At 45.1% G+C, this 23198-nt stretch overlaps 1 protein-coding gene and 1 non-coding gene across 2 annotated transcripts in view; one reads left to right on the forward strand and one right to left on the reverse strand.

The window, feature by feature from the left end:
* The window catches only part of LOC126484752 (neural-cadherin-like), a gene marked incomplete at its 5' end in the record, with an annotated part of 460071 nt that overhangs the window by 263999 nt on the left and 172874 nt on the right, over window positions 1-23198 (reverse strand). The window lies entirely within an intron of this gene.
* On the forward strand, window positions 5003-5077 carry Trnas-cga (transfer RNA serine (anticodon CGA)). Its single transcript has one exon. It is a non-coding gene; the product is annotated as a tRNA-Ser (tRNA).

A 23198-nucleotide genomic window follows, 5' to 3' on the forward strand; every position in this document is an offset into this window, starting at 1 on the left:
TCTATTGCTCTTTTCTTAAATACTTTAACCATTGGCACAGCTTTCGTGATAAACACGCACGAAGGCGGTGTTAGTAGGTGGCACCAGTATCGTCGATGTTATTGTTGATCGACCTATAAGCGAATGCAAATATCTATTATTTAAAATTTTTGTTTCGTATCTTCACTTTGTATTGGCTTGGCTTCCTGTAGTGCATGTGTGATTTGTGAGTGTAATTTTTAACCGAGTGAGTTACGTGAAATATTTGGCTATGCCTAAACGAAAGTGTACATTTTCTAATGTCCTTTCCTGCAAATATCCAGCTTTCAAGAAAGGGAGAAATGAATTTGAAGCGGAATGTAAGATATGTGGAGCTCGGTAGCCAATAAAGGTAAGAAGTAACTCAACAGATTAACTGTCATGGTTGTATTTCATTGTTTCATAGTCATTCATATTCGGAAGGTTAAAGTGCAGTTTACATGCCAGCTGCTGCTTGAATTTTAGATGTTGGTAGCGGTGCGTCGAATGAACGGAGGTGAATGGTCTTACGTTTTTCGCTTTGTAAACAATTCCGTGTTGTTGACATAACAAAACAATTGACGCCACACTGTCACCACAATCAATGATTTAATTTTTTTATATTGCTCAGTTAGCCACCACCTGACCATCAGTAACAATTAACTACTAGTTTTGCCGGTAATTCCCAGCAGTCACGTGACTTGTCCAAAGCTGACGAGTGGTATCCTCATCTGCAGTTCACTCGTTTGATGTGTCCACTTTTTTCTTCCTTTGTCCTCCTTTTTGAAGCTGTTTGTCCTCCTTTTTAAACAGTTGCATCTGGTCACCCTAGCCCTATACCCGTAGAATGACATTCCTGCTCAAGTAGAGCATGACGCTACGACAATTATGAGTGAGTATTAACAGAGGACAGAACAAGCATCGTTTGCAGCGACAAGCGAATTATTCATTACGGCATAATAGTGCATCTACATCTGCATTCTGCAAGTTAGTCTGTAGTGCATGCCTTTTCCCCACAGCGTCACTGTGTATGCCTTCGACACACATACTGCATAGATCTCCTCCTCTCACATTTGTCCATCTCCTCTGCCCACTCTCTCCGACTATATCCCCCTCCCCCTGTCTCTGCCTATCTCTCCTCCACCTTTTCCTTATCCACCTGCCCAGTACCCCCTAAACCTTACACCTGCCCCCTGCTTCTCCGTCTCCTCCCTCCTTTCTCTGGCCATTTCCCCCTCTCCTTCTGACCATTTCCTCTCACCCCTCTCTCTGCCTACATCACCTCCATCTGTACAGCGTAATTATGGAGGTGATATTTTAATTTTAACTATTGACGACGCCTTTGGCACGATTGCTGTTGATAATTCTTCCGGGTTATATGGCCGTGGTCCATGGAATTCTTCTATTCCTAACGTTTCGTCCAATACTACGTTGGACATCCTCAGATATGGCTGGTCCTGTTGAGTCCCGCCGATTGACGAGTCGGGCGTCGGAGAGCGGCCTAAATTCCGAGGAAAGTGGGCGTGGTCTAGCTTGCACATAGTAGCAGAGAGAAAACTAGTCAAAGATAAAATGTAACTATCGATAATAGTCCCTCATAGATAAAAATCACTTATCGATTCTGTAACGCCACTGTCCATATCTCGCTTAATTTCATGGCCTCTTCTTTTCTATTAAAATTATCTTCATGTTTATAAATTTCAATAGCCTCCCTATACAGTCGTGGATAATAGTTCGTGGTAGCACTTAAAACTGTAGTTTCAGATAACTTAACTACGTGGTCACCGGACTGAAGTGCATGTTCCGCAACGGCCGGTTTATCTATTTTTCCCAGTCGGCAAAGACTTTTATGCTCCTTCACCCTCGTATTCATACTTCTTTTCGTAGTACCAATACAGACCTAGCCACAAGTACACGGAATTTTATATACACCGCTAGATGATAATGGTGGCCTTCTATCTTTAACAGAACGAAATACTTGTCCTATTGCTCTGGTAAGTTTGAATACCGGTTTCACTTTATGTTTCAGCAAAATTTTGCCGATTCGATCTGTAACCTTACTGATGAAAGGTAAAGACACCGTGTTCTTCCATTGCTGTGTACCATCCTTGTCCTTTGGCCTGCTGTAATTAGGTCTTAAAACTCTATTAATTTCTTTGTTTGAGTACCCATTCTTTTCGAAGGCCTGTTTCAGATGATTCAGTTCCGTATCCAGATGTTCCGGCGTACAAATCCGTTTTGCCCTGTCCACTTAACTTTGATTACACCCCTTTTTTGTTGTGGGTGATGATTGGAGTTTTATGTAAGTATCTATCAGTATCTGAGCTCTTCCGAAACACTTTATGTTTTAGACTGCCATCGGTCTGTCTCAGACTAACACATCGAGAAACGAAATAGCCTGGTCTTTTCCCACTTCTATGGTAAACTGAATTTTAGGGTTTATGCTATCATTCACGGTGAAGATTTCCAACAGTTGCTGCTTCAGCCATGTTTAAAATTTTGAGACTGGTGTTTGCGTAAATTTTTCCTCACAGCGTAAAATTATCAATTAAACCGTTTTGCCTCTCTTCCCTTCTTGCTACGATTGCAACTTTGCTTGTAAGGAATAAGCTTAGATCAAATCGGATATGTAATTACTTTTTACTTGACATGTTCAAAAGTCTATTCCTTGCATTACTATCACAGGAAAGGGTAACTTGCACAACTTTAACGAAAGTCGGTGGCATAAGAGGGCGATAGGATATAAAAAATCTCTCGCAGAGAACATGCACTGTAGCTTCAGCCACGTCCACACACTGTGTGTCCGGTGTGGTCATCAAACAGTGCAGCTCTGCGCAACGTCGAACAAGTTCCACTCTGTGTCGCTACATCAAAGGAAATGGTTCGTTCCTGCGCGGTTCAGTTTGAACGGCGATTCTAGTTTTTCATTGTTATCGACTTGCACTCGGGCACAGTGGAACATTGCTACGCACCTACACAAATTCCACTCCATTCTGTGCAGTTCTGGGCTACTCCGCGCCGCGCGTTTGTGCGGTATGCACGCGGCTTTAAGTGGCTTTTGTACGCCAATTTGCGGTTGTTCCCCAGCGTGATAGACCGCAAGCGTCCTGTATCAAATTGTTCGTTTCGATTTCCCTTACACCGCTGTGGTACTTTGTAAACAGCCATCCTTTACACGCTGTAAACAATCTCGTAACTTATTAAGCAACCTGGATATCTGAAAGTTTAATTGTTTAGTTATTTCATTGATAAGTAGAATCTTCTGTCTTGTAGCTTTTGTATTATAAAGGTGATTTTTTAGGACATTTCCGTGTTTTTTTTCCAAACTTTACTTATGGTGTGAATACGTAACTGAAGACTCGTTTCAGATGCATAAGGAAGTGAAAGTTATAGTGCTTTCGTCCCCGTACACACCTTTGCAAAATTTATTTTTTCACTCTCGTAAAATGTCGTCAACATTGGAAAAGTTTAGTGAGACACGGTACACTCGCGTCACTCATATATTACGCAGAAAGTATGCTGTCATTTTTTCGTCACAAAACTAATACCATACTTGTATTTTCATACACATTTTAATTCTTCAGTTAGGTGAAATGTATAGCCCCTACTGTCCATGGTACTCTGTAATTTGTTTTTGCTTACCCTATCAAAAAACAGATGTTTTCCTCATATGATCTCTGGGTTCGTAAATGTGTCTTTGCCATTGATAACATATTCCTTTGTATTTTTCCACTCCCTGCCATACTAGCTTTGCCTTCTGAATTAAATGCTATTGGCTTTCTGTGTCATTTCGTGTACCCAAAACAGAAACACCTTTGTACGGAAAACTAACAAAAACTCGAAAATTGAAGTAAGGTTACCACACTTTTGCATTTTAGTACAGTTATTGTTGCGCGATTGTTGTCTGCAAGTCGTTGTTTTCTTAACACTGACCCAAAAGATAACATCGAGTACACAAATGCTCATTTGCTAGTGCTGTCAAAACACAATGGCAGTAAGCAGAAGACTAGTTGCAAAACGTCCGTCCCGGTAGCTGAGTGGTCAGCGCGACAGACTGTCAATCCAAAGGGCCTGGGTTCGATTCCCGGCTGGGTCGGAGGTTTCCTCCGCTCAGGGACTGGGCGTGGTGTCGTTCTAATCATCATCATTTCATCCCCATCGACGAAAACTCGCCGAAGTGGCGTCAACTCGAAAGATTTGCACCATGCGAACGGTCTAGCCGACGGGAGGCCCTCGTCACACGACATTTATTTATTTATCTCATTTTTTGATGTTACGAAAGATGAAATGATGTACAGATGATGCTGAAAAGAATGGATAAACCATGCACCATTTTTCATGAAGACCTATATTTAGGCGATAACACTAATTTCTGCCTCTCATAAACAACACATTATACTAATTCAAACATAAAATGATAACATTAATAAGGTTTTGCAGAGCGCCCTCCCCAAAACGATGCTCGCTGATAGCAAAATAGACGAAATGTTTCAGCAGAAAACCAAAAGAAAGTGGGTCGTAACTTCGGAAGCACCATATTTCCAGCAGGATACGCTGCAGCGATACTCGGAAAGTGTCATCAAGCGAGTGTGACATACTTTGCATTGTGCACATTCTACGGGTATTGTCAATAAGAACCAGAAAATGTCTGCGGTTACCTGTTCCGACATACGCCTGCGGCTGTGGTTCGGCCATAGAACGCGTCCGAAGCTCTATTCTATAAACAAACAACGTGGACGTTGAAACTTCCTGGCAGTTTAAAACTGTGTGTCGGACCGAGAATCGAACTCGGGACCTTTGCCTTTCGCGGGCAAGTTGCTCTACCATCTGAGCTACCGAAGCACGACTTACGACCTGTCCTCACAGCTTCAATTCTGGCAGTACCTCGTCTCCTACCTTCCAAACTTCACAGAAGCTCTTCTGCAACCCTGAACTTTTGGGAAGTTTGGAAGGTAGGAGGCGAGGTACTGACAGAATTGAAGCTGTGAGGAAGGATCGTGAGTCGTGCTTGGGTAGCTCAGTTGGTAGAGCACTTGCCCGCGAAAGGCAAAGGTCCCGAGTTCGATTCTCGGTCCAGCACACAGTTTTAAACTGCCAGGAAGTTTCATACTAGCGCACACTCCGCTGCAGAGTGAAAATCTCATTCTGGAAACGTGGACGTTATTGACTAAACCGTTGAGTAAATTCAAAAAAACTGAGAAACTTTCGTCGGCAAACTCTGTAATTTCTGCTGCTGTCATTTTCGAACACATCGAAACGTCATCGCCAATGCCAGGCCTCGACGCCTGGGAACAAGGATCTGGGAAATGTCGATCTGGTCGGCTGTCTCGCACGCTATGGAAAAATGCTGAAGGGCGGTGAAACCACGCGTAGACGACAAGGTAATGGTCGCCCACATCTGATCAGAGAACATGTAGGTCGGAGGCTTGTCCACTCTATAAACCTAAATAAGAGGCCATCTGTGGCAGATCTAGCGGCTAGTGTAAGCTTTAGTGTTGTGGAGCACACCGCTCTGTCGAACATTGGCCTCCCGCAGCAGCGACTTCTGCGTGTTCGTGTTGACACGACGGTATTATTAGTTACGATTGCAGTGGGTATAAGACCACTGGCTGGATCTTTTAGCTCATGAAGGTGGTCTTGCTCTGATACGTCATGACCCGGGCGAACGACTGCCTCAATCGTGCACCGTGCCACGACGTAAGCTGATGCGAGCAGTATTATGCTGTGGGGGCTTTAACGTCGGGCTCCGTAGGACCCGTGGTTGTAATCGAATGCACCTTGACAGCTGAAGGCTAAGTCAATATCGCAGTGCAGTATCTGCAGTTTGACGATCAAAAAACACGTTCAATTAAGAATGACATCGCAAACTGCGGTTATGGTTCCGCACCAGCAGTAAAATATTTCATAACGAACGGAAAATGTGTGCCAGACCGGGACTCCAACCCGGATTACTCGCTACTTGCGAGAGGTGCCTCAACCACATCGGCTATCCGAGTACGCTTCCACAAGCGGCTCAAATTTCCTGTTTACTGTCTACCGTCTACTCTCCCTTGCGCTCGGACTAGATTACCACTACCGTGATTCCCGCAAACGGTGGAGGTGATAATGATGATGATGATGATGATGATGATTGGTTTGTGGGGCGCTCAACTGCGGGTTCATCAGCGCCCGTACAAAGTCCCAGTTTTTACACAGTCCAATTTTTTACCCAATCCAATCTAGCCACAGACACGAATGATGATGATGAAAACACCTGGTCTTTGGGCAGAGAAAATCCCAACCCGGCTGGGAACCGAAGGGACCCCACGATCTAGAGGCAGCAACGCTCGCCACTCCGCCAACGGCGAGCCACCGTTTTCTCTCACTGCGTTGCCATGGTACGAAATACTGCAGTGCAGTATCTGGGACACTGCGTCGACGTTCAACAGAAACTTTCAGTCAATAATGAACTCGCAAAATGTGATTGTGGTTCCGCATCATCTGTAAAATATTTCAGAACAAATGAAAATTTGTGCCGGACCGGGACCCGAACCCTGCGCTGCAGTACTTCGTGCCATGGCAAGACAATGACGAGAGAAAACAGTATCTCACATAGGAGAGTAGACGCCAGGACAAATGGAGATTCGAGCCGCTCCTGGAACCGTGCTCGGGTAGCTCAAGTGGTTAAGGCGACCAGTCGCGACAAGTGGGAAATCCGGGTTCGAATCCCAGTCAGGCGCATATTTTCATTTGTTCTGAAATATTTTACAGCTGATGCGGAACCATATTACACAAATGCATGTTCATTCTTATGTGAATTTTGTCACGGACCAACTACGTCCCTACATGCTTCATGTCTTCCCCGATGGTGATGGCACTTTTCAGCAGGATAATTGTCCGTATCACAAGGCCAGAACCAGAATATAACTACAATGGTTTGAGGAGCGCGATAGTGAAATAACGTTGGCATCTTGGCTACCAAATACAACAGATCTCAATTCTAAGAGAAAAAAAAGAACTGGGAACCTATCGGGCACCAGCTGTGTGTCCAAAACTCACCGCCCAGTAATTTATGGTAGTTTCATGACCTGTCAAGGACGTGTCGAACACACGGCACGCAGAGTCGTTGCTGTACTGCGTTCCACAGGTGTTCCAACACGTTATTAACTATATAGTTATATTTCTTTTATTTTTCCATTTTTATTGGCTTTCGGGCCTTGCCCATTCAGCCATCTCAATACTGGAATGTCAATTTTGACGATACGAATGTAAGGACTACACAACCGCAAACTGCGGGCGGAGAAAAATCCCGGACTCGCCCGGGAATCGAACCCGGGCCTCTTGGTTTAGCATTTCTTCGCGCTGACCGCGCAGCTACCGAGGCGGTCACCTTATAGTGAGTTGGTTCGCCATGGTAAATCGTGCTGTAAGTTGCTACCTTACCTCTTTATGATCCTTAAACCGAGAGGGGCAGTAGCATTATGGTAAAGACTGGCCATTAGTAAATGAGGGGATCGAAAACTGGATCCATCGAGACCTTAGTTCAGTATAAAAGGCAGGACAACTAGTAGCAGCTCATCGTGGCAGCTGAATCAAAACAGACAGCAATGTGAAATCGATTGGATGTTTCGTGTCCGTGGCTCGTTTCGTACGCTTCGCAGCGTCCCGCTTCGCTCAGGGGTCATCGAAGGAATTAGAAGTGCTGACTGAACCACCGGCAATTTCACTAATGCGCCCCAGCATCAACAGCTGGGGTGGTAACCCCTTCTCCTCCCCCCGCCCCCCTCCAAACCTTCCAGTCACCCTCCACACTTCAGAGTCGCTCAGCTCCAGCCATCTCTTAATTGAAAGCAACCTAACCGCTAAAGCGACGTCCAACTGTTAAAGCAGACTGTGCCCTCTGAGCTGGCGGAAAGAGGTCGCCTGCTGTAGCTCCGTGAATTGCGGGGTAGCAAAGGAGGTAGGAGTGCGCACTTAAGCCTAGCGCCTGGCCGTGCCGTAGCAGCCGCAGACGTTCTCAGCTTGCTATACGGGTAATTACGGCACGAGAACGCTACTGTAAACCGCTCTCCTAAGCCTGTGAGGCAGACTAAGGGAAACACTATCCCCACTTCACCGTCAAAGTTCGCTAGGTGCTCGTTCCCAAGTAGCTGAAACCTGATGGTTTCAGAAGCCGTCTTCAATACAATCGGCTCTTAGTGTATGTAAGAACAAATGCAATTTACACAAATCGTCAATCTCGATCACCGAACATGTTCACTGAGTCATACGAAGGGTGCCAGCAAGTAATGGTTGGATTCAACCCAATGACACGAATGTAGGTTTTTCGTCGGCTCATTTACCAATGTGGCATTCGTGTCTTTCCGATGAGCGTGCCGTAAGTGTGGAAACGTGAACTACAGCGATGTTTTTACCAAATGCTGCCAAACAGGACCAACGTGCTCTTACTCTTTTCTTGTCTACCGAGGGACAAACAACGGCAGACGTCTAACGGAGAACGAAGAATCTACGAGGGTAATCCCAAAAGTAAGGTCTCCTATTGTTTTATAAGTACGGAACTCTGTGTGGCAGTTGGTCGCACTTGCTGAGGCGCTCAGTCTTGGCTTGGCAGCCGTTGAGTCCCGTCGGATGTTACCGCCAAGTACGAATTCCGCGCAGTTGTTCGGTTTTTGAACGCAAAGGGCACTGCACCGATTGAAATCCATCGCCAATTCACGGAAGTGTACGGTAAGTCGTGCATGGATGTCAAAAATGTTAGTAAATGGTGTAAAGCTGGTCGGACCGAAATTCACGACGAACAAAGCAGCGGGAGACCGTCAATTTCTGAGGAGACAGTGTTGAAGATTGAGCAAAGCATGCGTGAAGATCGGCGGATCACCCTGGACGATCTCTGCACGTTGGTTCCTGAGGTTTCCCGAAGAACCGCTCACAGAATTTTAACGGAAACATTGAACTACCGGAAGGTGTGCGCAAGATGGGTGCCACGCATGCTGACTGAGGACCACATGCGGCAGCGAGTTGATGCTTCCCGCGCATTTCTTCACCGACTTGCAGCCGAACAGGACAACTTTCTGGACTCAATTGTCACGGTTAACGAAACCTGGGCATGGCACTTTACACCTGAAACCAAGCAACAATCGCGCCAGTGGCGGCATCCTTCTTCACCAAAGCCGCAGAAATTAAAACAAACACAGTCTGCCGGTAAAGTCATGACAACCGTTTTTTGGGATCGGAAAGGGGTATTGTTGGTCGACATTATGCCCACTGGGACCACAATTAACGCTGGCAGGTACTGTGAGACTGTGAAAAAACTCCAGCGGGGAATTCAGAACCGGAGAAGAGCAATGGGGTACACATTGTCCATGACAACATCGCTCGGCAAACCGTTTCTTTCCTGCAACAGTTTCAGTGGAACATAATTACCCACCCACCCTATAGTCCTCACTTGGCGCCCAGTAACTACCACCTGTTCCCTAGGTTAAAAGAACATTTGGCCTGAAAGCGATTCAGCACCGACGACGAGGTGAAAGAAGAGGTTCATAACTTTCTGAACAGCATGGCGGCGAGCTGGTATGACATGGGCATACAAAAACTGCCACAGCGTCTACAAAAATGGTGATTATGTCGAAAAATAGCTAAATGTTCAAGCTGTAAACTGATGTAAACCATTGCTGATATAAACAGGTCTATGTACTTATAAAAAAGTAAGAGACCTTACTTTAGGGATTACTCTCGTATATGGGGCAGTATGTCTGTAGAAAACCACCGTTGTGGAATTGTGTGACAGGGTATGCTACTGCTTCACGATAACACACGCCCACTTACCGTAAATGTCGTATTGCAGAACGTAGCCCAATCAAGTGGGATCACTCGAGCAACCGCTCTCTAGTCCTGATTAGAGATGGGCAAAATCGTTCATCCTTGGGAACTACTTCACTGGTGATCGCTCTTTTTTGGGAACCGTTCATTTCTACTCGTTCATCGTTCAGTGTGCTTCGTATATGGTTTTTACGAAAAACTGAAAATTAGTAGCATAGGTGACAGAAGATGGAAGGCGCCAAGAGGGGGCACTTGCCTCCCCACTAGAGTACAGAGTTTTTATTCATAACAGAATTCTCAGACACTTGTAATTCTCGTGATTCTGCAAAAAATCTCGTTTAGCCAGCTACAGCGTTATGTGGCTGATCGCAGTGAAATAATATAAGGTGGCGCACGAATAACAGGCCCCTAGTACAGACTACCCTGTATGACACTATGAATACATTCACAGAGCTGAAGATGGTAACCACGCTTACAGAAACCGGTAGTCGACAACAGAGTTTCCCCGATTGAAATTTTCACACTGCAGAGGAGTGTTCGCTGATATGAAACTTCCTGGCAGATTAAAACTGTGTGCCTGGCCGAGACTGAACTCGGGACCTTTGCCTTTCGCGGGGAGTGTTCTACCAACTGAGCTACCCAAAAAAGTGTGTGTGGAATCTTATGGGACTTAACTGCTAAGTCCCTAAGCTTACACACTACTTAACCTAAATTATCCTAAGGACAAACACACACACGCCCGAGGGAGGACTCGAACCTCCGCCGGGACCAGCCGCACAGTCCATGACTGCAGCGCCTTAGACGGTGAGCTACCCAAGCACGACTTCCGACCCGTCCTCACGTATTTACTTCCGTTTGACAATATAGGCTGTTTATAAGCGATCTTTGCTAAGAAGTTCACCTTCTCTGAAGTTATTATTACAGATCGCCCCTTACCACTCAAGACGAGTAAACTAATAATATTTCTATTTTCGTTCTATATCTTCATACTGAAAATAACGGCTGATTCACAAGTTGCCTTTATCGAGTTTTTAACACAGCTTGCATTTTTAGGAGTAATACGCTAGAAAACCGATTAAACTGATTTCTTCTGTATCTTCAATTGTTAAGCAGCGAAATAATAGAAAAGTAAACAACTATTTTGTAAGCCAACTTCTTACTGTTCGTAAAAGCAGTAAGACGGGATATTCATATAAAACAAGTAATTAATAGCTCACAATTACGCCTATTTAGCAAAGTCAGTACGCGGAACAGCAAATTTGATGCATATTTTTACACAAGAGGCAGTGAATGTTTCCAGGGCTGAAATGAACAGATGTTGCCTAAACTTCTTGAATAGCCTGTGTATATCGGTATTTCTCGATGGGCGGCGCTATAAATTGTCACAGATGGTTGTCGATACTGCCAAGAATCAAAAGGAGAACTACAACAACGAATACTGTTGACCGTTGTTGAATGGTAAATACCATACGATTTACTCTGCGTCCGTGCGCTCTGGAGGCAGTAAAAAAGAAGCTCTGTTATCAGCAGAAAGGACAGTGAACGTGTAGCTAGACGTCCACTTTCCCACTACTGCATTCTATCAGTGTGGGCAGTTTAACGTGCCTAAGGCAGAGCCAGCGTTCGGTGTTTGTAATTTAGAGCACCCTTCGCTATATCTCAAGCATTATGTCTCACTCGATACACGGAGTAACAATTTCGAACGACACAGCCGCACAATAAACTTCAGTGTATTTTCCCGGCGGATAAAATACGATTACGTAAATGGTGTGTAACGAAAAAAACTGACGAAGGAAGGAAAAAAGTGAATACTACTCTGAAGAATCCAGCCAGAATAAATCTTGTTTGGAGGGAGCTCTATTGCTACTTACTGCAATAAAAAGCCATCGATTCAACATGAGCCATAAAGAAAATCTACGACGATTAAACTCTGATGGAGCGACTGTGTCTAAACGTTGGAGCAAAAAGTGTAACACCGCCGTAAGCTAGCCGCAGGAAGCGTATTTCGCAATGAATTCATGCGCAAAATAACGGCTATTTACCATGTCACTGAGCTTCGTTCATCTTTACGTTGGCACTGCGAAATTAAGATACCGTTAAGAATTTCCTACTGCACACTATATGTCCTTGCCGATAGCCCATCCTCAAGCTAATAAACTACCGTGCCAGCTGTACACGCAATGATGAATATATTTCCCTAAATCTGTCGCCTAGTGTTTTTTGCCAGCTGCAATTATCCGTCGCAAAGTAACTTAAGTATTTGTCTGTGCTTCACTGCCGAGAAACGCTAGTAGCCTTTATAGCTAAGTAGCCTTCGACCGTATTTCCCAGCTTGTACCAGAAGCAAAACAAAATTTAATTACACTACTGGCCATTAAAATTGCTATACCGAGAAGAAATGCAGATGATAAACGGGTATTCATTGGACAAATATATTATACTAGAACTGACATGTGATTACATTTTCACATAATTTGTGTGCATAGGTCCTGAGATGTCAGTACCCAGAACTACCACCTCTGGTCGTAATAACAGCCTTGATACGCCTGCGCATTGAGTCAAACAGAGCTTGGATGGTGGTACAGGTACAGCTGCCCATGCAGCTTCAACACGATACCACGGTTCATCAAGAGTAGTGACTGGCGTATTGTGACGAGCCAGTTGCTTGGTCACCATTGACCAGAAGTTTTCAATTCGTGAGAGATCTGGAGAATGTGCTGGCCAGGGCTGCAGGTGAACATTTTCTGTATCCACAAAGGCCCGTACAGGAGCTGCAACATGCGGTCGTGAATTATCATGCTGAAATGTAGGGTTTCGCAAGGATCGAATGAAGGGTAGAGCCACGGGTTGTAACACGTCTGCAATGTAACGTCCACTGTTCAAAGTGCCGTCAATGTGAACAGGAGGTGACCGAGATGTGTAACCAATGGCACCCCATACCATCACGCCGGGTGATACGCCAGTATGGCGATGACGAATACACGCTTCCAATGTGCATTCACCGCGATGTCGCCAAACACGGATGCGACCATCATGATGATGTAAACAGAACCTGGATTCATCCGAAAAAATGACTTTTGCCATTCGTGCACCCAGGGTTGTCGTTGAGAACGCCATCGCAGGCGCTCCTGTCTGTGATGCAGCGTCAAGGGTAACCGCAGCCACGGTCTCCAAGCTGCTGCAAACGTCGTCGAACTGTTCGTGCAGATGGTTGTCGTCTTGCAAACGTCCCCATCTGTTGACTCAGGGATCGAGACGTGGCTGTACGATCCGTTAGAGCCATGCGGATAAGATGCCTGTTATCTCGACTGCTAGTGATACGAGGCCGTTGGGATCGAGCACGGCGTTCCGTATTACCCTCCTGAGCCCACCGATTCCATATTCTGCTAACAGTCATTGGATCTCTACCAACGCGAGCAACAATGTCGCGATACGATAAACCGCAATCGCGATAGGCTACAATCCGACCTTTATCAAAGTAGGAAACGTGATGGTACGCATTTCTCCTCCTTACACGAGGCATCACAACAACGTTTCACCAGGCAACGCCGGTCAACTGCTGTTTGTGTATGAGAAATCGGTTGGAAACTTTCCTCACCTCCGCACGTTGTAGGTGTGGCCACCGGCGCCAACTTTGTGTGAGTGCTCTGAAAAGCTAATAATTTCCATACACAGCATCTTCTTCCTGTCGGTTAAATTTCGCGTCTGTAGCACGTCATCTTCGTGGTGTAGCAATTTTAATGGCCAATAGTATAGTATCAACGATGTGCCTGCGAACTAGTAAAAGTGTTCGCAAAATACCGCAAAAACACGAACATTATCCTCGCAAGTCCCGGGATCATGTGGGAAAATCTCATTTATCGTGTTCACTGCTATAGTCCTTTGAACGATCCTGCAGGATCTCTGCCGTCAAGTTCCCATGCAGTCAAAAATCGGGTACACTTGCTACAAAGGAATTCCCTAGAAATCTGAATACTGCGCGACTCCACCGACAGGCCAAATTGAAACTCACAATGAGGCCCCGTTCAAACTGTGTCAGGTGCTGATGACGCTGTCTCAAACGCGTATGCCGCATCTCAGTTTCCTCCATAATGATCATTCAACATCTGACGCTGTTACTTACCCTTCGAGGCCTGGTAAGAACACTAAATACGTAAATCACTAATGTATTCTTGTCAGCGTTCTACCTGTCACAGAGAATTACAACTCTTAATGACTTACACACGCGTCCATGGGTCCACGTGTTCAAAGTTAGACTGACATGCTACCGTGTCTTCTGGGTGCGTTACTTTTCTTACTCATTTTGTATCTTTTAAAGGACTTAACATCGCTTTCAGCGTTCGGTAAAGGACTGACGTTCCGTTGCCGTGTTGACCTTCTGTCTGGAGCGAAGGCACTTCGATTTGAGGGTGACTGAGATGCGACATACGAGTGTGAGAGAGCGTTATCAGCACCTGACACAGTTTCAACGGGGCCTCATTGTGGGTTTCCATTTGGCCAGCCGGTGGAGTCGTGCTGTATTCTGATTTCTCCTCCCGTTCCGCTGACGTCCAGTGTGAATCGGCCTTATAGCTGAGTGAGTTTGCCAGGTGGCAAATCCCTTCCCGCTCACCCCCAGCAAACTGTAAGCGCCAAGGCTCGAGTTGATGCCTGCTGCCTCCCAGCTGGCGAGATCCGCGAGAACGCGCATCCGGCCCTTAAAGGACCACCACCGCGGACAGGCGCTCCGCGAAATTAAAAAACAGCACACGCTGCTACGTGTTCTCGCCAAGGCACAGATAATGGCAAAGAGCAAAAATTTCTCCCAGAGGCCATTCCTGCAGAATTTTAAACTGGCCGTCTCCGCAATTTCCACACCACACGAAGAAGCTGGTGCGGAATACTATGCGAACGCCTCGCTCCCGCTGCGGTGCAGACAACTGCTGCCCACTGAATATTTTTATCTTTTTGTTCGCCTGTCTTCTGAGCGGTTAATTCAGAACTCTACTATTTCCTGTTCTGTGCCAAGTTGTTCATCTCAGAGTATTTGTCCTATGTATTCTATTATCTGTAGTTGTCTAGAAGTTTTATGTCTACAGCTGTCTCTAGTACCGTGCAAGTTATTGCCCGGTGTCTTAAAAGATGTCCTATCATCCTGTTCCTCCTTCCAGTCGATGTCAATGTGCTCCCCAATTCTGGTATTAAGTAAGTGCAAAAGCGTCATGGAGATGCTCAGCCAACTCCATTCGCAGACGCTGCAAGAGAGGCCATCTACGCCAAAGTGCAGCTTACTGTTAGAGCTCGGAGAGCATACGTTCATAGGAAAGTCAGTCAATCTATTGCTTCCTTCTATGCATATCTCATGAAAAGCTCTTGAAGGTATAACCAGAGAGTCTCGAACTCACGTAGAGGGTTATCAAACACTCGTTCCCGCGAACCATTCGCGATTACAACAGGGGTTCAAAACCGGTTCAAATGGCTCTGAGCACTATGCGAGGTCATCAGTCGCCTAGAACTTAGAACTAATTAAACCTAACTAACCTAAGGACATCACACACATCCATGCCCGAGGCAGGATTCGAACCTGCGACCGTAGCGGTCGCGCGGTTCCAGACTGTAGCGCCTAGAACCGCTCGGCCACTCCGGCCGGCAGACCTAAAGATCTCTAGATAATTTTACATAAGTAAAATGACAAAAATTTTAAAAAACTGTACAAGTATTTACAATGCCTTCGTTCGGCAATGACAAAAGTTGTTACTGATAATACAGATAACTGTAGAAAATAAATATAGAATTACTGTTGGGTTAAGAGCGCCATTATAGCAGACCTAATAACAGGAGACAACCTTATTTTACATAAGTAAACTTTAACGGTGGGGCAATGATACAGAGCAATAACATGCAACTAAATCCCACTGGCTCTCTGATTACGTATTTCGGACACGTATCTACCTAGATCTACACTCTGCAAACCACTGTGAAGTGAATGGCAGACGGTACTTTCCACTGTACCGGTTATTACGGTTTCCTCCCACCCCATTCACATATATTTTGCCACTTCAGTTTCTTCAGCGTATCTGTGACACTCTCCCACGGGTCAAACAAATCTCTGGTCAGTCGTGCTGCCTTTCTATCTATACGTTCAGTATCGCCTGTTATTCCTATTTGGTACGGGTTGAGTAATATTCTAGAATGGGTCGCCCAAGTGATTCGTAAACAATTCCCTTTGTAGACTGATTGTACTTCCCCAGTATTTTATCAATAAACCGAAGTTCACCACCTGCTTTAGCCGTAGTTGAGCCTATGTGATCATTCCACTTCATATCCCTACAAGTTTTACACCGATAAATTTGTATGAACTGGCCGATTCCAACTCACTGATAATATAGCCGTACGGAGTGGCAGCGCGGTTACAAGCGCCATGTCATGGATTGCGCGGCCCCTCCCGGCTGGGGTTCAAGTCCTCCGTCGGGAATGGCTGTGTGTGTGTGTGTGTGTGTGTGTGTGTGTGTGTGTGTGTGTGTTGTTTTTATCATAAGTTAAGCGTGTAGTGTGTAAGTCTAGGGACCGATGACCTCAGCAGTTGAATTCCCTTAGGAATTCACACATATTTTGAACATATTATAGTCACAGGATTGGTTTATGAAGTGCGCAATTTCACATTTCTGAACATTTAGAGTAAGCTGCCAATCAGTGCACCACATTGAAATTATATCAAGATGTGACCGAATATTTGTGCACCTTCTTTCAAACAGCACTTCATTACTGATAACAGTATCATCTGTAAAAAGCATGAGGTTACTATTAATATTACCCACAATGTCATTAATAGACAACATGGGCAGCAGGGCTCCCGACACACTTCCCTGAGCCACACTCAAAATCATACATCGTAATAGCAGTGAAATACACTGCCAGAAAAAAGAATTAGGACACCTGGAAAGAAGACGTCGATTTTGATTCGATGCTTGGCGAATAGTAGATGCACTGATAACGGTTTGAACGTCGTCCGCCAAAACAGCGCAATGGCATAGTTACCGACGCGGCATATGCGTCTACCCTCTAATATCGAATGCTCGCAGCCAGAAGGCACAGTGTAGTGCAAACGTGTGAAGTAACAAGGCAACCATGTCACGGAGACTCATTCTTGCTTCCCAGAGGCGGGATGGTCCTTACGGAGAATTTCCACACAGGTTAGACGCGCTGCGTCAGTTGTGCAGCTATGCTGGTATCAGTGGTCACGGGAACATTCTCACGCCTGTAGATGAGGTTCTGGACGTCCACGCCGCACAGACACCGGTCAGGATTGTCGTATTGCAACGCCAGCAGTGGCAATGGGGTATCCAGAGACCACTGGCACGGGCCTCGATTGGCCGCCATATTCTCCGGATCCGAACACACGCGACTCCTTTTTGTGTGGCTATATTAAAGACGAAGTGTACAGAAAAACCACAAAACCATTGTTGAGCTGAAAACAGCCATTCAGGAGGTCATCGACACCATCGATATTCCAACACTCCAGCGGGTCATGCAGAATTTCGCTATTCGTATGCGCCACATCATCGCCATCGCCAATGATGGCAGGCATGTCGTACACGTCACAATCTAAATCCGAATATCTGTAGTGATGTTCACATGTTGAATAAAGTGTGTGCACGCCGTAGTTTGTAACTAATTTACGTTGTTGTTGTTGTGGTCTTCAGTCCAGCGACTGGTTTGATGGAGCTCTCCATGCTACTCTATCCTGTGCAAGCTTCATCATCTCCCAGCACCAACTGCAAACTACATCCTTCTGAATCTGCTTAGTGCATTCTTCTCTTCGTCTCCCTCTACGATTTTTACCCTCCGCGCTGCCCTCCAATACTAAATTGGTCATCCCTTGACGCCTCAGAACATGTCCTACCAACCGATCCCTTCTTCTAGTCACGTTGTGCCACAAATTTCTCTATTCCCCAATTCTATTCAATACCTCCTCATTAGTTAGTGATCTGTCCATCTAATCTTTAGTATTCTACTGTAGCACCACATTTCGAAAACTTCTATTCTCTTCTTGTCCAAACTATTTATCGCCCATGTTTCACTTCCATACACGGCTACACCCCATACAAATACTTTCTGAAACGACTTCCTGACACTTAAATCTATACTCGATATTAACAAATTTCTCTTCTTCGGAAACGCTTTCCTTGCCATTGCCATCTACATTTTATATCCTCTCTACTTCGACCATAATCAGTTATTTTGCTCCCCAAATAGCAAAACACATCTACTACCTCAAGTGTCTCATTCCCTAATCTAGTTCCCTCAGCATCACCTGATTTAATTCGACTACGTTCCATTATTCTCGTTTTGCTTTTGTTGATGTTCATCTTATATCCTGCTTTCAAGACACTGTCCATTCCGTTCAGCTGCTCTTCCAGATCCTTTGCTGTCTCTGACAGAATTACAATGTCATCGGCGAACCTCAAAGTTTTGTTTCATATACTTCAATGACTGTCATATAACCATGTTGCAGCGTGAGTTGATACCTGGCACCTGAGAACCGATTGTGCTATTGGTCTGTAACTGTAATCATTTTATGTACTGCACGTGCACCATTACAACAATAAACCTTGAGTGAATTGGAAATCTCTGAAAGGATGTACTACTTTTCTCTGGCAGTGTAGTTTAATAAAACCATAATTTGTGGGTTTTGGGGAGTTTTGGTGTTACATTTTATCTACCAGCGTTATTATTCAGCGCTTCTAGCAAGCTGTATGTTCTTCCACAGCAGTCAGCGAAGGTTGTGGTAGGGCCCCCCTGCAGCAGCAGCAGAGTCAGCAGTAGCAATAGCAGCAAAGCCAGCTGATCGATGTGCAAGCCGACCCGCCAGCTCTGACTCAGCGTCCGACGTGAAACCCTCCCCTGCCCGGACCTAACGCAACGCCCCAGACCACCCAGGATTACTGGGGGGACGGGGCTGCAGCTGGTGACCTCACAGCGAGAGAACCCCCGTCTGATCCGCCGGGGTTGCTGACGCACCGGCTCTGCTACCGATATTCTCTGGCCCCGCAATATACCCTCTCCAGGAGGTAACTGACCCCCACGCTGAGCCTCAAATCCTCTGAACAGGCAGTGGGTCGACGCCGATTTCTACTGGCGAGATAGTGCATGCGGTAAGAGCACAAGCATGGTGTACGACGGTTAGACAGTGGTGGGGGCTGCGTTGCAAGTTGGCGTCTGCTCAATAAAGGCATCTCCATTGTAAAATAGACACCTTTTCCCTGCAATTAACGGAATGGTCTCATCCTGGGTACACGAAGAGAACTGGTGTACCACACATTTGCCACACTGTATCGCGATAAATCATAAACAGACGTTAGTGCTGCCAACTTTGAATCCAAAGCATTTTAGATTATGCGAGACAGAGAAGTTCAAAACGAGTACAGCATGTGTAAATAAAGAGAAATTGTAGAGTACGGCGGCACAAGGATTAGCCGAGCGGTCTGAGGCGCTGCAGTCATGGACTGTGCGGCTGGTCCCGGCGGAGGTTCGAGTCCTCCCTCGGGCATGGGTGTATGTGTTTGTCGTTAGCATTATTTAGATTAAGTTGTGTGTAAGCTTAGGGACTGATGACCTTAGCAGTTAAGTCCCATAAAATTTCACACACTTTTTTTGTAGAGTACGTAGAGAAGAAGACGAAAAAGAGTACTTGTACTCTATTATAGAGTACTTTTGGTCACCCTAACCTGACGGGATGCCGTAGCCACACGCACATTTTATTTTGGCTTCGGAAATATAGATGGAGCCAGTCTCTTCATTCCAAGCGAGGCAACGCAGCGAAAATAAACAGAATATTTTGCGTTTCTTGTTCTGTTACAAAAAAATGTTCAAATGTGTGTGAAATCTTACGGGACTTACTGACAAGGTCATCAGTCCCTAACCTTACACACTACTTAACCTAAAGTATCCTAAGGACAAACACACACACTCATGACCGAGGGAGGACTCGAACCTCCGCCGGGAGAAGCCGCACAGTCCATGACTGCAGCGCCTAGACCGCTCGACTATTCGCGCCCGACTCTGTTTGTTACATCTTTGTACTGAACGGCAAAGCAAAGTGGAAAAAGCTGTCGCGGTGTTGTTGCAAGCAATGCAAAAAATGGATCAAATGGCTCTGAGAACTATGAGACTTAACATCTTAGGTCATCAGTCGCCTAGAACTAAGAACTACTTAAATCTAACTAACCTAAGGACATCACAAACATCCATGCCCGAGGCAGGATTCGAACCTGCGACCGTAGCAGTCCCGCGGTTCCGGACTGCAGCGTCCAGAACCGCACGGCCACCGCGGCCGGCCAAGCAATGCAGCTTTGGATTGTACGTTGTTTCCTCTGTTGCTGTATCATACATACAAAAAAAGACTGTTGTTAATATTTAACTCTTACTTCAGTTAACACCGTCATGACCTGAATAAACTATTAAACGTGCTACGCAGTAAGGAAGATCAAACAAAAAAACGGAGAAGGGGTTGCGATGAGCAAACTCTAAGTTTGTCCTGAACATCAGCTAGCCTAATAGTCAACTGCCCCATGTGTTTCCAACGGCGTCACACTACGGCTTATTTGAAAGAACATGTCTTCGCTTACCCGCCACAGTGCTGTGTCGGAGGTGGTACTCTAGTTGTCAACAGTTAGAAATTGTCAGAAACAGTAGACAGGAAAACGTGAACAAACAATGTGAACGGCCGTAAGAGCTCTCCAGAAACTTTTAATTGGGCTCGACGTGCACAGGAAAAAACAAAGCGGTCGCTTTGAGCAGACACGCCATTAGAAGATGATGTAAAGTAGGGTATTACAAACAAGTACCCTTCTTTCCCATTTTACCATCACTATTTCTCAAAGTCCCTCGCCGTGGCAATTTACCTGAACTTTTCGCTCCTAGTAGCTCATATTATTGATGACATTTACGTTTTCTAAGGTCGCCATTGCTTGTCCTAATGTGGCGGCATGTCTAAACAAGCTTTGTCGGTTTTACTGTAGTAGTAATATTGGTAGTAGAGGCAGTATTGTTGTTATTATTAGTTCTTATCTGGCACTGTTATTTCAAATGGCCTTAGATATAACTACGCAGATAGCCTTTCATTACTACTATTAGTCCCCTTATTAGTGTTTATGTTTCACAGTATGGCCACTAATTTCCAGGCCCACCTGGATATAAAATACAAAACAATGTTAATAATTATTGTCCTACTAGTTATTGCCAGGCATCAAAAATGTTCAAATGTGTTTAAATTTCCAAGGGACCAAACTGCTTAGGTCATCGGTCCCTAGACTTACACACTACTTAAAACTAACTTATGCTAAGAACAACACACACTCCCATGCTCGAGGGAGGACTCGAACCTCCGGCGGGACGGGCCGTGCAGTCCGTGACATGGCGCCTCAAACCACGCGGCCACTCCGCGCGTCTTGACTCGCATCCCTTCCCTTGCCGCACACACGAATTTTCCACCTACAGAAAACTCACGGCCTACAGCGCTGTTATTCGTAACACGTTCGACCACCCAGCAGCATATGAATGTGCCAGTTACGCACACATGCTGTACAGGTTACACTAAACACCTGTCAAACCTCAAAATTACACTCATGAACCAAAGACAATACAATTTTTGTTGAAAATGAATACATAAGGGACACCATAAACAAACTAACCATATTTTAAAAGGTTTACAAAGTGACACATGCCACTCAGACAAGTGCACAAATACAAAGTCTGAAAACACCGGCAGAGCACAAACACAACAGACACATCACACGTCATAAAAACAGGAAAATGGTACACACTAACATATATAAATCCCATTGCACAGGATAAACATCAAGGTATATCCGAGCAAAGTACACAGAAAACATGGGCGCACTTTAGAGTGGCAGCTCACATTCCACATTCACAAAACACGTAATAAATGGAAACCACTACCTCACAAATATCGAAACTGGTTTACAAATTCCGACAACACCATTAGTTTACACGGCAAAATAACGTTAGAAGAATACTATTGCCTGCAAAAGGCTCTAGCGGGCAGCCAAGAACGCAGTAAAAAAACACACATCGCTCTGCACAAACACATCCTTTACTGGTTTAACAGAGTTGACACATGACACACAACAGAAGTAAAACACACACACACACACACACACACACACACACACACACACACACACACTATATACATGGAGGACTTATTTCAATAGTGGTACAAGTCCGTTACCTCCACTTTTCTGTCTATAATACTTCTGAAATTAATGAGCCAAACAAACAGAAAGAAAGGTTTATCTCTAGCAAGAATCCATATGCTCGAATATTTCTGGTGTCTTAACTGCAGATTTTTCAGCGCTCATTTAACTTTAGGACTTTGTATCTCAAAATGAACAAAAATGGACTTGCACCACTATTGAAATAAGTCCTCCATATATTCCACGCGCATAATTATCCTCTCCCGTTGTAGTTTTAAAAATTCTCGCAATACATCTCGCTAGACAAGACAGTAACAAAACTGCATAATTTTGTAACTGCCACCAAAGTAAAATCTATGCCTTTCCTTTAGTTTCGAAGCAGCTAACGTCCACTAAGTAACGTTCGTAAAGGATAGACTGCGTTACAACTTAATGACCTACAAAATTGTCTCACAATACAGCCGCAAATTTCATTTTCATAACACGGACGCTTTTAGTTTCATATGTTCGTTCTTGTTGATGGCAGCCACTCACGCCTTTGCAGATGACACGCTGTATGCCAAAAAGCCACAACAAGCATAAAAATATGCAATGGCTATTAAATAAGACTTACTATAAGATGTTTCGCACATGTACCTGGAACGTCATGGACTGAGCAGCTGGTCCCGGCGGAGGTTCAAGTCCTCCCTCGGGCTTGGGTGTGTGTGTGTTTGTCCTTAAGATAATTTAGTTTAAGTAGTGTGTAAGCTTAGGGACTGATGACCTTAGCAGTTAAGTCCCATAAGATTTCACACACATTTGAACATTTTATGTACCTGGAATCAAAACGGTACAACATATAATAACGGTTTTACTTAAGTACTTTAACGATGTTGATTTTCATATTTTCGAATAATGAAACCCAATGAAGATAATGGTTTTCGACAACGTAACTGCGCTAAGTTGTATAGGAGAAAAATGGCTCTGAGCACCATGGGACTTAACTTCTGAGGTCATCAGTCCCCTAGAACTTAGAACTACTTAAACTTAACTAACCTAAGGACATCATACACATCCATGCCTGAGGCAGGATTCGAATCTACGACCGTAGCGGTCGCGCGGTTCCAGACTGTAGCGCCTAGAACCGCTCGGCCACTCGGCCACATCGGCAGGCGGTATAGGAGACTCTGACAAACAAATACCGCAAATGTAACATACTCTACCACA

This window comes from Schistocerca serialis, chromosome 6 (assembly GCF_023864345.2).
Source record: "Schistocerca serialis cubense isolate TAMUIC-IGC-003099 chromosome 6, iqSchSeri2.2, whole genome shotgun sequence".
Taxonomy (NCBI): Eukaryota; Metazoa; Arthropoda; class Insecta; order Orthoptera; family Acrididae; genus Schistocerca; species Schistocerca serialis.